Consider the following 15,070-nt stretch of genomic DNA (forward strand, 5'->3'; position numbering starts at 1 on the left):
GTGCTACACTCTATATGTTTAACTTGTGCTTTTATACAACTTTATGTATGCACGACTACAGCATGCACTACCTGTATGTGTGCATATATGTGTGTGCCATCTATTAAACGCTTATATTTCCATGTAGCTCAGCTTTCTCCTTTTTAGTGTTGTGACTGAGGCGGTTTACCGAATCAGAATTAGCCTGTGACACGTCAGGTGCGTACAGTATATCATCAGCACTGTGACCTCTTGAATAGCGCACCTCATGCTGTGAATGTGTCAATATTATGAAGTGCTGTCATCTGATCTAATGGGGTCCGTGTCAGTGGACAAGCTGTGACCCATGTCTGCGCACACACACACACACACACACACACACACACACACACACAGGGGCCCATGTCATGCCGCCTATATTCTTGGCTATTGTTTTAACAGAGCGCTTTACCCTTGTGCAATTTGTTGAGTGCTGTATTTGTAATGGTAGATATATCTGATTACATTTTTCCTGCCATAAGTTCATGGCTTGCTTGCGCATTCGCGCTCTGTTGACAGGAGCGTTTTCCTTCTTTATTTGCTGATTTGGATTTGACGGCGTTCCTAAGTAAAAAAAAAAAAAAAAAAAACAAGGCCAGAGAGTGAAAACAGTCCTTTGCCTGTCTCTGTGCGTGCAACATGCAATGCTGCTAGCTGTCTTGGACCTCGCCGCCTCTAGACAAAAACTGCAAAATGAGTATCTCTCTGTTGCTGCTGCGTTCACGCCCTGGAAAGCAGTGTGTACGTTTTCAGCTGCGCGCGTGCGTGCCGCGATGCCGGTAGAAGGCAGCAAATGCCAAAACACACAAGAGGCATTGGATGTGGGCTCAAAGAGGGTCTGTCTGCCTGATTTCAACACTGCTGATGTTTACAAAGACGTGGAAAAATACATGTAGAAAATCATCATTATTACGTCTTGTTTTTATTTCATCTGCCGCAGTACAGTATCTCCCATTGATGTTGCCTGCTTTAAACAGCCCCTCTTGTTTACCTTTAGTATCTATATCTGTTTACCTTGGGTGTGGGTGATTCCTTTGGGTGCTGAAAATGATTTAGACGATGACCTCATTCAGTATGCACACTTGTCAACCAAAGTAAGCATGGAATAGGTTCATACAGCACATTTTGGTGCAGGATTCTTTTTTTCTTCTTCTTCTTTTTTAAGTGGATGGAAATGATATATTTTCTCACATAGCCCAATTGTCTGGAAACCTGGAGGGTTGTCACAGACGTAGCCAGCACAGCTCACGGCTGCCCTTGCAGACATGCACACTGCCAGTGCGCTCATCACAGAAGCTAATATTGTCAGGTGGAAGGGTTTCAAAGTGGCGCGGGAGCATACCGAAGCCCTGACGTGCCTCGATCTTCTTCACGACTGACGAAAGCCCAAAAGTCATTCAGATTCGTGATTTGTGCAAAGCACGAAGTGATCCTGCGTGATTCCGATTCACGTGCGATTCGCATACAAACGCACACAACGGCGGCTGTGTCTGGGACTCGGTGGATCCCAATGGTAAAAGCCACATTAAAGGTGAGCGTTGTTATTCTCCCTTCAGTCCTGCTAGACTCATCAGTTATCCTCTATGGCCTCCAGGATGTCTGCCATCCCCTCCTCTCACTCCCCTGTTTGTTTTAAGAAAAATCCCGCTCTCAAAGTGGGAGTACGGAGTGAGTGCGTCTGACACAAAAGCAAAAACACATCTTTCATGTCTAAATAAATCTGACAAAGAAATGCTTTATGAACTGCCACCTGAAGGTAGCCCTAAAAGCCGCGGTGAGCAAAGTGGCCATAACGTTTAATCCAATTGGCTTCCTAGCTCCAAAACCGTCTTAGCAGATGGTAGCCTGTAATGTGAAAGTTATTCACCCACTCACTACGGCCGTGCGTCTGTTATATCACCATGTCCTGTTATTCTTTATGGGTTCCATAGGCACTAAAGAGGAGAGAAGTTATTTTCTTTTCATTACTTCTCTCTCTTGGGGGACTGAGAGACTTGGTCCAGCTCTTCCCTTTCAGTCCAGAAATTCTTTTCAATTAAAGGCCTATCCTACCAGATGGTAGAGACATTAGTGCAGGACTCTGCTGATGTGCCGCCCCTGCAACCGATGGACAGCCATTTCATTTACCAGGCAGTAAATCTTAAGGCACCTATTGCCCCGCTGCACAGGCAGCCAGCAACCGACGACGCGCACCAACCCGACCGAAGTGTTACGCCTGAACTTTTTACCGTGCGATCGTCCCCCTCTCTCAATCACACATGTATTGTCTTTGCCACGGATCAATTAAAAGGATGAGGGCTAAAAAAAGGGCCATTTGTAAAATGGACGTCCTCTAAGAACTGAAACAGCAGCAGAGAGCATTGGAAGCGTGAATAATTTATCCCGAAACCCTATCACAGTGTTTGTATCAGTTTCCATCATAAAGCTCGGCCAGGGAGAGGGGGTGGAGGGGAATACATCAACCCGCGTGACAGGCTCTGTAGGGAGGGTACAGTACAGGGTCTTCTGGGCAACCGCATACACATAAATCCACTCGCTGTCACCAGAGGAAGAAAATGGGAGGAAATGGCCCGGCGAGAGCATGGCATAAGGACGGCTTTCTATCAAAGTGATAAAAAAAGAATTTTCTCTGTTAAAGAGGCCGCTGGTTTAATGTTGCTTTAAGGTTTAAAGTGTTATTTTAATACATTTTACAGTATAGTTAATGCCATTTCATGAAGACAGGTGGAATGACAAGAATGCCTTCCGATTTTCAGTTTCTTTTGGCTTTTTTGCAGCTTGTGCAAACATAGGAGAAATGAGAAGCCTCGAGAATTAGAAATAATTTCTCCCAGTCTAAATCTAGACTGTTTAAAACTGAACCATGTGCATCTGTCTCAACAAATCATAGGCGTCTTTTTCTGACTTTAAGGGAGAAATGCGCGATATCTGCCCCAAAACAGCTCAGTAATACAAATGCTCGACACTGTTGCCTTATCAAAGCAAACACATCAGCACGGAGGGGGGGAGCAGTGATGCTCCACATGCAGGGAGACAGAAAAGGAAGGAAAGCAATAAAAGGGAAAGCCTAAATATATCAGACATGATAACACACTGGGTTTTCTACACCAGCAAATGCATGACAAAAAGCAGAAAGCAGACTGAAAAAGAGGGAATCAGATATCTGAAGATCAGGACGCAGACTGCTTCCTGCGGGCTGTGCGTCTACTTTTATGGACATATGTGTTAAGGCCGGTTATTGTGTAAACACTGTCTGCTATTTTCAGATAGATGTCCATTTTGATGCACACAGACAGTTTCTCTGTACTTTATCCATCTCTATTATACGTCTGCTTGATATAGCTTGGAATTTAATTATAGATATTGTATGATATATTTAGCCTGGGAAAAAGCGAACTGTAACGCGGTGTGTTTTGACGAAGGACATCATAGCTCATTTGCTACCCATTTCCTGTCACATTTGGAGGCTTGTAAAAACAGAGCTCCCGGTGAGTGAGTGAAAACCAGCGAGTCTGAGCTCACCTCACCTCGGTGTCCTGGCCAGTAATCACAGGCCTGCAACTCCCACTGTTCCCAGCTGCTGGGAGAAGAGGAGCTGGAGATTGAGTGACTGCTACTGCCAGCAGCCTCGCTGCGATCTGCGTCTGAAGCGTGGGCCAAACCTCGCTTGTCCCAGCGGAAAGTGCCATTTTCTGCAACAGTGAGTTAAAGTCTGGTCTCAGACGGAGAAGGGAGCTTGTTAGGCGGCTCTGTCTTCACCCACTCCTTGTTCAACAGGAGCGCTGGGACACAAGAGGAAATCCCACAGAGCTGAAAAGAGACTCAGTGAAAACCATTTTCATACACTGTTCAAGCTGGCAAAAGTCTTTGCAGTAGTTTAATTGATTACATAGATGGGAGGAGAGGGAACTAAATTAATCCCATTTATTTGGGTCTGGTGGTTTGATCATTGAGGTTTTGACTAACCCATAATATTCTCGTCTGGTTAGGAGGTTAGGAGAATCTGAATGAAACCAATGCTCTGCAGGAGTGCTGCCACCTGAGGCATACCTTCAGGATGCATGACCACCTTTTGTCCTCCACGCAACATGAGTATGGCCTCTGTTTGTTTTTTTTTTCTTTCAGACAGTAGAGTTTGAGGGTGAAGTGTCATTTTACTCAGCATCCATAAATAGAACGTGCAGAGCATATCCCAATGGAGGTGAATGCATATCATGTTAGCAGGGCTGAGTAGGTGCTAACCTGCTGCTGGCAACCTCCACACTAAACAATACTTGTTACAGAGAAACACAGAAATTGGATCACTGTTGTGTGAAAAGTGAACTAATGTTATGTGGAGTAAAACACAAGAAAGTGTAACGCAATCTAATGCTTATTGTTGTCAAGTGCTGGATCCCTTGACAGAATTATATTACAAGTAATTGAATAACAACAGGGATATCTTTAGGTTGCATACTGAGCTACGTCTGATTGAAAATTAGCAAAAATGCTCAACCTGAATAAAGAAGAAATCAAATTTAAAATGTTATCTTATTTTGAGTGTTTCCTGTTTTCATTTTCATCTATCTCGGAAAGTTAGACATAGAGTAAAGGTGTGAATGCAAGCGAAGACAACACACTATTTAAACGAGGTCAGATTTGATGCTGTAATAGTTACACAGTTTGCTAGTTAACGGCTAAATGCTAATTTACTGTGTAGCCCAATGCATTTCAATAGTTGAACATGAAAGATTTAGCATAAATGCTACAATAACAATAGCGCATGCAGAGAACACTCATTTTAGTGAATTCAATCAGCAAACACAATTCTAATAGAATGCTACAGAGATATTTTTAAGAGCCAGCTAAGATGTTAGCATTTCCCTCCTTTAACAATTAGCTGAAGATGGTCTCAGAAAATATAATCTTTTGACACTTAGACAAAATAAAGCAGCAACTTTTGGCTTTATAAACAAACTAAATATTTTAAAAGTTACAACCACTAAGCGTTCACAGCTTCAATTAGCTTCTTCCTAGCAACTCTGCAGATCTGGGACGTATAAATGCTTACAGATTCATGAGTGGGATAGTTATACTCACACCTTCCTAGTACCGTGTTGGACGTCCTTATGCCTTCAGAACTGCCTTAATTATTAGTGGCATGGATTCAACTTGGTCAACTTCCAGATTCTGGTCTGTATTGCCACGATAGCAACATTTGCCAAGAAAATATCCCCATGCATTACACCACTGACATAAGGCAGGATAGATTGATAGTTTCATGGTGTTTACCTCAAATTCTGACCCTACAATGTAAATGTCTAAGCAAAAATTGAGACTCTTTAGGTCAGCTGACATTTTTCCAGTGTTATCCAATTTTGGTGTACCTGTGTGAATTGTAACCTCAGTTTCTAAGTAATTGAATAACAACAGGGATGTCTTTAGGTTGCATACTGGGCTATGTCTGATTGAAAATTAGCGTAAATGCTCAACCCGAATAAAGAAGAAATCAAATTTAAAATGTTATGCTCAGTTTCCAGTTCTTAGCTGACAGGAGTGGAACCCAGTGTGGTCTTCTGCTGTTTCAGAGATGTTCTTCTGCTTGTAATCCCAAGGTAAATGTTCCTTATGCACTGTCATTTTCCTAACAGTCTTAAACAGGTATGTGTAAATAAAATGGAGACTAAATCACATTTGTATTTGGTAATAAAGGCTGAATAAATCCTCTTAGCTTAATCACAGTTTGAGCATGGTATCTAACTTTGGCTGCTTTATTTTTCTGTATTATTTCAATAATATACCAAACGGTGTAATATGCCAAAAGGTCACATCTTTCTTTAAAGATCTGGGTTCAACTGAAAGTTTGTTAAAACTTTGCCTCTGAAATTATCCCACAGGGTTTCTGAAGTGCTGCCAAGTTTAAATCTGTAACAAATTATCTGAGCGTGTCTATCCTTAATCCCAGACCCTTAAACACTGACTTTGCCTTGTGGTTGGGTGAATAACAATGTGTAAAAAATTTCACACAGTAAGACAGTGTCATTTACAGAAACCTCAACATTGTTATCAACATAGAAAAGACACTGCCCCGTTTGAGTCTTTGACACCATACACCCCCTGATATTTACCTGAGCTGGTATCGAAAAGTAAGTTGCAAACCAAAAAAATATCCCGAGGCGTAGAAAAAGCTGCCTGAGAAACCACTAACAAGTCTCCTTCCTTCCGAAGCACCCGCCTCCACCCAGTAAAAGTCTCTGAGCCGTGCCAGTGACATAAAGACGTGATAACTAATATAGTCTTGGCTACCTCGGTATGCCCTGCAGGCACAAGCCTATTGTTGTCATGCTCTTTTGAAGCCTGGGAAAAATATCAAAGTGTCGGAGGCTGACAGAGTTCGAACAATTAGATTTTGGCTCTGTGACAGGAAAACCTTAGACAACAGCAGAGAGAGAGAGACAGAGTGAAAGAGACTGACAGATGGAGAGAGAAAGACGGGTGTGGGTGTGCAATCATTTTGGTTTTTCCAATATCTGACATATAGGCCAAGGTGAGGAGAGGGGAGATGCAGATATTGCTGTCCTTAAATATGACTTCTTGAACCGCAGAGAGTACAGATGGGCCAGGATGCCAAAGATTTTCATTCGTCCTATTTTCAGTCAGAACAAGCCTGTCAAATTAGCCCGAGATTTGACAGGCAGGGCACGAGAGGAAGAGAAGGAATGGCAGTGGAAGAGAACGAAAAAAGGAGCGTCTGGTCTAGCTAAAACCTGCGCTGTTCCCAGGTTCCCAGCCAATGCAGGAAATGAAGAAATCGGATCACATCAAAATATGCAAGCCCTATCATCCCGAGCACACCTTTCCAAAGACCACAGACAAGCCAGCGTAGAGTTTAGGAGATTAACCTTTAGCCAGATGAAATAATTTTATGGAGTTTATTAAGAGACGTGTTTTAACCATGAACAAAAAAATGCACCGTTGACGACATTAAAATAAACCAAACGCCTAGCAGCCGTCTAGCAGACTTGCCAACTAATACAAAACTTCCCTTAAAAAAGGGGGGGATTATGAAATGTGGATCAAACAATCGAAACTAGAGAAGTACAAACAACAATCACTGTTTCTTGGTCGTTTTAGTAACGTGCCTGACCGACTGATGAGGGGTAGAGAGCTGCGCGTTTGAAGCCATCCTGAGAAGAACACCTCATTATATTGCTGTATAGTTTAGCCAGTATGCAAATTGTTGGTACACTGGAGTGCTTAAGGCTAAAATAGCCCCATCATTTGCAAACCTACAACTGCCTGACACATTTTTGCAAAAATTCACAGTGCGCGGCGGCTTAGCTAGCCCCTGTGTCCTGTTCTCTGCTTGTTGAGAGAAAGACAGATGGGTGAAAGCAGACGGATAGTGGCATAAATAAACAACAGAAGCAAATACTGTGAGAAGAAGAAGCGTGCATGCAATTGTTTTGGAGCAGGTGGGGCTGTTTCCCTCATAGTATGCAGTGATTACTGTTGGCTGTGCTCCACTCAGCCTGCAGCTAGCAAAACATTATCTATGGCTCAGTCAATTCCCTTTGATTGGATTTGATCTTTTTTTTTGCAGGTTGTGAGCTGTCGTGGCAGAAACCCCATAATGCTCTTTGAAGCTTAAAAGTTTGAACCGTGTCCTCCTAAATTTCACTGTAGTTTACACGCCGGTGTGTATAGTATGATGCTATGGAGGGAAAAGTACATTTATGAAGTGTATGATGATGTATGATGCTGTAGATCATCTTTGCTATAATGAGAGGAGCAAAAGCCAAGCTCCTGATTAATTTAGCCCTCATTAAGTAACACACACACACACACACACACACACACACACACACACACACACACACACACGCAATGCTGTTCATTGCCTAAATAATATCAGTCAGTCCATGACGCAAACACACATACAGCATTCAGCATGATTTAGAAATGTTTCCTCGCTGTATCATAACTGTTAGTTTTTTAAGCAGCAGTGTCCTAAATCTTTTTAAATGGTATTCTGAAAAAAATGGTGAGGATTATTCATTTTTATTGCCGGTCCTTAGAAAGTGTAGATGTTTATAGGGTAGGCTTTTAAAGTGTAAAAAGAAAAAAAAAAACCTCACACATGCGTATCAGCTGGGTTTCATACCTCTCTTTTTCTGCTTTCGGTTGCTCTCTTCATTGAGACACAGGGAGCTCATAAAGAGGAAGGGAGAGAGGGAGAAGAGAGGGCCCGGGTGATGTAATTTGCTCTTAGCGTCAGTGAGGAGCAGTCCAGTGATTTAGCAGGAGTGTGCTGAAGACATGACAGAGACTAATTGCTTTCATTAATCACGTTTTGCTGGGCCCATTCCGAGGTAAACTAATTGAAATCCTCTTACCTGTCAGGGCGCCAACCATTGTGCACTCGGCAGGAGTCGGCAACGGTGGGGGCTGGGGAGGGGTGAGCAAAGGTGCAGGGAAAGAGTGCAAGGAAGGAACAGGCAGGAAATGAAGCTTTAACTACAAATAAACCATGTCTTTGTCTAGACAAATCTCTTTTCAAGCCGTAATGCTCTCTGAAATGTGTTAATGTCATGTAAAGTCTTTCAGAGGGCTGTTGGGCTGAGGCGAAGCCAAGCGCAAATGTGGCTTGGGAAGAAAGGCTCTTTTCCAGCATAAAATACCAAATCAAATTATTCCCCTGGTCCAGCTGCCAGTGGCGTCAGAGAGAGAGAGGCTTTAGGCCTTAATACCTTTGTGTGTGACAGGGGCCATTACTGAGGCCCCTTTATGGCAGAAGACAACAGAGACATCAAAAAAGCCCAATCTCTGAGGACAGATGGGGGGGATCTGTGTAGAGATAGAGGAAAGTGCATTCCCCTGGAATTACTTTCGCTATCACTTAGTACACAAAACTGGAATACTGAAATCCAAATATGGAAAAAATTCACATTTACAAAACAATTTAAAAGTAATAAAAAGCACCTTAAAGGGTTGATAGCAACTTGTTTTTAATTAGCATTATTGGATTCACACAAATTCTTCTAACAGGAATTTCATCATCTACCTTGTTGCAAGTCAGAGAAGTTACCTTTGTGAATATTTTCACAAACCTAAAATTTCTCATTAACTTCACAATAAGACCAAAAAAAAGATCAACCCCTGATGTGACCTGGGTGTCTAATCCAGACATGCCTTACGTTTAATCCGCAGCCAATTGAGAAAAGACAAATACATGTGAGGTGGGAGTTAAGGAAGTGGCCGCACCTGCACGTACGCATACTGACGTGCGCACACACATATACACACCTCTTTTTGGCAAGTGGTATTCAGGAGTTGCATAGAGGACAAATCCAAAAGTGATTGCCGTGTGAAAGGCCCTCCTCCTGCCTTGAGAGCGCTTCTCCAGTTACGAGGTCACAGACAATTAGAGAGAGAGCGGATCAGACAGCTCCACTGTTGTCATGGCACTGCATGGCGACTCTCCTGCTCTGCATGCATACGCTCACATGTGCACCGCTGAGTCTAGCGATAATGAAAATCCCCCCTTCTGAGAGCTATTTAGGAGTGACTCAAATTTTCTTTAATTACACACAAACACACCTAATGCTATGAATGTCAGCACAGACGCACATTCACGTGAGAACGCGCGCGCACCGATACATCTCGCTGACTGCAACTGCCGTCAGCTAACACCTTGCACTTCCTCTTTCCCTCCCCTCCCCGCGTCCTAGACAAACAGTGCCTCGGGCTTCGAGAGCAGACATTTTTTTTGAAAGGTGATTGTAATTTAAGGTTCTGGAATGAATTTATTCACCTTAAAACCAAAAAAAAAAAATATCTCCTGATCTGTTGGGTGTTCACTGCTTCCTGAACACCTCTTGTCACTGCCTTCCCTTGTGGTGTAGCGAGGAGCAGAAGGGCCTGCAGGGACACGGGCTGACTCTAGATCTTATCGCTGCTACCATCCCGTATTAGGTTACATCCATTTTTTAATTTAGCATTCTGGGAGACAAGTCAACATTCACAATGAAGCCTTTATGATCTGCTTCAACTCAGTGCCAGGGATGAGTATTGCTCTTCGTCACTAGTATTAACAGACAATAAGCCACCCCTTTCCTTCAGAAGAGCAGACACTAAAATATAGTTAAAAAGATATTACTTCTGAAGCTGCTAATGTTAAAATTTGAATGTGTCAGTAGGCTCAGTAATGAGCTCTATAATGAAACTACCACATTTGCATTTCTTGATTCCAGGACAACTTGCTACACCTTTGCTAGGAGGCTTTGGTTTGACATAAAAATACAAATGTAGACTTCACATTGCTAGCCACATTCAAACAGGCCGAGAGACCTTTCGGAAACCAGCTGACAACCACTGATTGCTAAATTTATGAAAGGGGAAACTCGTGCAAAGAGGCATAAAGTGCTCCATCGAAAAACCCTTCTTGCGATTGCTTTGGTTGCTTGCAGTTTGCTGCTGTCGACCATAGTTTTCATTACACCCACCATTACTGCTCTCCAAGCTATACTAAAACTGAAAAGTTTCTACACAATCTGAAAAGTAAAGCTGAGTCTTTTGAAATGTGTTGGTTGCAGTACTGAGGCACAACGTTTAATTTGAACACAGATTTTTAAGATTTTCTTCCACTTGGAGAGTAGTTAGCAAGTGTTTGAAGTCAAGCTGGCATCTTCCAGCTGCTAGCAACCAAAGTAATCGTAACAAGGTTTTGAGGCAAGCACCGAATATCTCTTTGCGACCCGGATTACAAATGTTTTTTTTGGCCTGTGTGATTGTGACCTAAGATGGCTAGAAATGAGGAAAGCTTCGTTTGTATTTTTATGTTACATCAAAGCCTCCTTGCTTTAGTACAGATTCTACATGGTAAACGTACTGAAAACAAATCTAAAGGAAAGGTCCTGGAATCAAGAAATGCAAATGTGGAATCTTTATTATGCATTTTCCATGCAAACTACTGGCCACCAGAGTGTCACAACCAGTCACTAGTTGTGACACTCATATTATTTATCTTTTGTTAGCCATTTAGACAGCAGGAACAGCCAACTACTTGGAGAGTCTTTAGTAGAACTGGAAGCTGAATGAGAGAAATCACCAGTAACGTACAACTTTAAGACACAACTTGAATACACAAATTACACAAGTGATAAAAAATAGATGGGGTAAATTAGATATAAAAATGAGATGTAAAAGCCAAAATTGCCTTCGCTTTGCAGCCCTGAGGTTTAGTTTTGTCCTTAAAGATTGACAGCATAACATCGGGATCTATTGGGAGTCTGCCTCAAGAGTCAGTTTGTGAAACTTCTGACTTCGCTTCCCTCTGAATGATCCATCCTGGGTGTAACCTGCCTCTTGGCCTATGACAGCTGGTCTAGCTTTCAACCCCGACTCAACCTAGATTTGGATAAGCAGGTAAGAAAATGGCTGGCCTTCTCCTTTGGATTGTTTTTATGACCTCTTACGTATCATCTTGGACATCGTAATAGTACACGGAGAAATCGAAAGCTTGACGGCATTGCTGTACCTTGTAATAGCAGATAGTGAATACAGTCACTGTTTGTCATGGATTATTTTTCTGAACTCTCACTCTACCCAAACTAATCTTAGGCCTAAGTAACAGGCCTATCAGCTTTTTGTCATCATTAATATCCTTCAAGTTGCGCACCAGTTGTGACGTACCTCATAAGATTAACATCGTGAGCTCTGTCAGTGTTGTACGCTTGTTTGGTGGTTCAGAGGAAGAATCATGAATTATGCATTAAGGTTAAAATACCTCGACTCTGGTTTATTCAGCCTGTAGGATGTAAGCCTTCATGCAGGACAAGCTTTGTGCATTCATGTCGAAGCTGAGAAATGACTACTGCTGATGGAAATGTTAACCTGAAGTATTCTTTTGGATTTAAAAGTAAGCTCATGAAAAAACATTTATTCTTTGATACATCAAGAAGTAGTAGGACAAGCCAGTGTCCCCTTATCAGTCCTGCCTGCCAGTGTGTGGGTGTGGGTGTTTTGAATGGCCTACTGTACAACATGCTCATTCAGGGTAGAGGTATAAAAGTTAGCGGGGGGTGACGAAAGAGAGAGGGCATCGCATGTGGTGAATGCAGGGTGTGTGTGTTGCAGGGCAGCCGGGGGCACAGGGAAAGAGAACGGGTTTAGGTTGTGGGGAAGGAGGGATGGAGGCAAGCCTTGGTTTCCTGTTCCCCAAATTCCCAGCTCCTGTCTGCAGAGCAGGTACACAAAGCCTCCCTTGAAGGTTTTGGAGACGGGCGGCGGGATGAAACGCAGCCACTGATGGTTAACAGATCTGTCCCCCTGGACTCCCTCCTCCTCCCTTCCCTCCTTTCCCCTCCTTCCCGCACTGCTAGCCAGTGCTGCGTTTGTTTACACTCTCCCAAGCCTTTTTAGCATTTTCTGGCCCGGCCGTTAGACTTGGCAGGACTCCATGCTGCTGATTGCCATATTCCCAGACCAGAAATGTCACTTACCACTTTACTCTCCTTCATCCCCCAGTTAAACCCTTTGTAATCTCCAAGAAGAGCGGAGTCACCCAGGATATAGAAAATTTTTCTCCTGTCACAGCGGCTCGTCACACTGTGCTACCTAACATCTCCTCTGAGTCCGGGGCCCAGATAGAGGCAGAAACATTTTCAGCCAACTGGAACAGGACATTAACATTCCTACTGGGCCACCACGGCCTCAAGAAAAAAACAGGAGACTAAAGTGAAGATACCATTAGAGAAAAACACGTGGCATAAAACAACTATTGTGCGCCTTCTTTTTAGACATAATGTCCCTCTGTATTTTCAGTTGATGCCAAAATTGTATGATTTTTTTCATTCTTACTCCTATTAGACTCTAAATATGGAATTATTGGAAGCTTTTTGGTTATCCTTATTTGAGGTTACTATTACTATTCCAACATTGTAAAAATTATAATGATTAAAAAAACTTGCGTGCTAAATTAGGCAAGGTTCTTCTTGTAACACTACTACAGTATTGAACTATATAGTATATTACAGTATAATATATAATACAATGAAATGCTCTGAAGCCTTTTTGATGGAATCACAAGCATTATTTTGACTGATTGCCATCAGCATCGTGCTGGAGCTGTACACAATGAGTGTGTAGTGGAGATACTTGGAACAACCTTCATGTTATCATGTACGTAACAAGTTTGTGAATTGGACTATGTCCAAACCTACACTAGCATTTTCTTAAAAAACAGGGATTTTTTGAGAATCTTATTTTGCCTCGTCCACGTACAAACACAGAACTGTAGTTTCTTCATCGCTGAACGAGTCAGAACCTTTGTTTCTGACCTAAAATGCCGTGTACGGTTGTACGGAGGACCAAAGCACATAGAAAAGACTATGGTTACTAAAGTACCAATGTTCTTGTAGACACCACCTTAATCCCAACAAATATTTAACCTGAAGATCTGTCTCCCAAAACAGAGTATTATTTCCCATTATGAATGTACTCTAAATGCAGTTTATTAAACTATGAGAAGATGCCAGTCTTAGGAACAGTTGTCCTTACCATATGTGCTGCACAACCTCAAGTTCTGCGTAGTGTATTTAATTCATGCTCATCATGCTACCCACTGCTAGATAAAAGTTAAAACTGTTTGTTGTCCAAACAACTGAAACCGAAACTCCATGGTTCTTTGGGCTGTTCATAATCCGTTTCTTTAGGTTACTACAATATTTTATGGCTACCTGAGTCTGCCCTGATGCAACATGATTTAAATTCATATATAACATGATTGTACAGTAGCTTGTTGTTAATACATTATTATCATTATTACCATTTGGTTAACGGTATTCAGCTGTATTCTCAAACAACAGTATTTTACTGTAAAACACCCTTATTTTTTAAGTTTGTTGTAGTGAATACAGTGGATTTTATTTGCACACCTAACACGTTTCAGGGTACATTTAACTATAACTGACCCCTTAAAGATCTAGAACAAATCACTCTTTGAATAAAGACACACACACACACACACGGAAAACCAGAGAAAACTAGTTACCTTTGCTGTGTTTAGTGTTTGAGGACATAAAATAAAATGAACAGGTTTCACCTTTCCTTCATTTCTTCTTAAAGAAGAAATATGTGGGGAGAACGGAAACATCACCCATGACTTATCGAGCAAAAACAAGCCAAGGTGGGACTCGAGGCTGTTTTATTAACAGATGACATCGAGTTTATTAAAATGGCTCAGAGGCTGTTTCTCCTGCCAGACGAGAGGGAGCTTGGCCTCAGTCCGAGACCTAACTGGAGGGAGCTGGCCCAATTAACACCCGCGAGGGAGGTCCGTGCAAACACACACTTAACGCTACAAAAACTCACACAAATGCACATTCACGTAAATATGCTACACATGTTCACACACACACAGACAGCAAACAGGGAGGTCTAGAAGGGCTGTTAAATAAACCCTCAGGGACCTGGTAGCTCATAGCTCTTGAGTTAGCTTAGAAGTGTTGCACTTGCACACTTACACGCAAGCACGCTCACGGTTGTGGGGGTGGCTTTAGCCGGGCCATATAAAATTGTGGCACTCACCTTCAAATGGAATGGTGCAGTGGGCCCAGTAAATACTAGGGAGTGTGTGTGTGTGTTTGACCACAGATGCAGGTGGAGGTGATGTGTGGTTGGGCAGAAAGTGAGCACAGGTCCAACTCTGGGCCTGGCAACGCTGCTTGCTCTCATAGCTACTCAAACACTGCAACCTCGCAGAGGTTATGAGCTGTGGTGTGAGGTTATTTGAAAGTATGCCTGATGCTGCTGAATTTGCTTAGAGAAGGAGTTTCAATACCTGCCAAACTACATCAGTTGTTGTAGAAGTATTTTTGTAGGTGATACACAGCAGTGAGTTAGGGCTTAGGCTACTAAACGGACATCAAGCTACATTATAACATGTTTCTACTTCATCCATCTCTTTTTTCAGCAGCTTATCCAATTCAGGATCTCAGGGGGACTGTTGCCTATCCCAACTGTCCCAACCATTCATGCTCACGTTCACACATAGGATCAAGTTAGAATCACC

The sequence above is a fragment of the Aulonocara stuartgranti genome (genome assembly GCF_965226115.1).
Source record: "Aulonocara stuartgranti genome assembly, chromosome: 9".
Classification (NCBI taxonomy): domain Eukaryota; kingdom Metazoa; phylum Chordata; class Actinopteri; order Cichliformes; family Cichlidae; genus Aulonocara; species Aulonocara stuartgranti.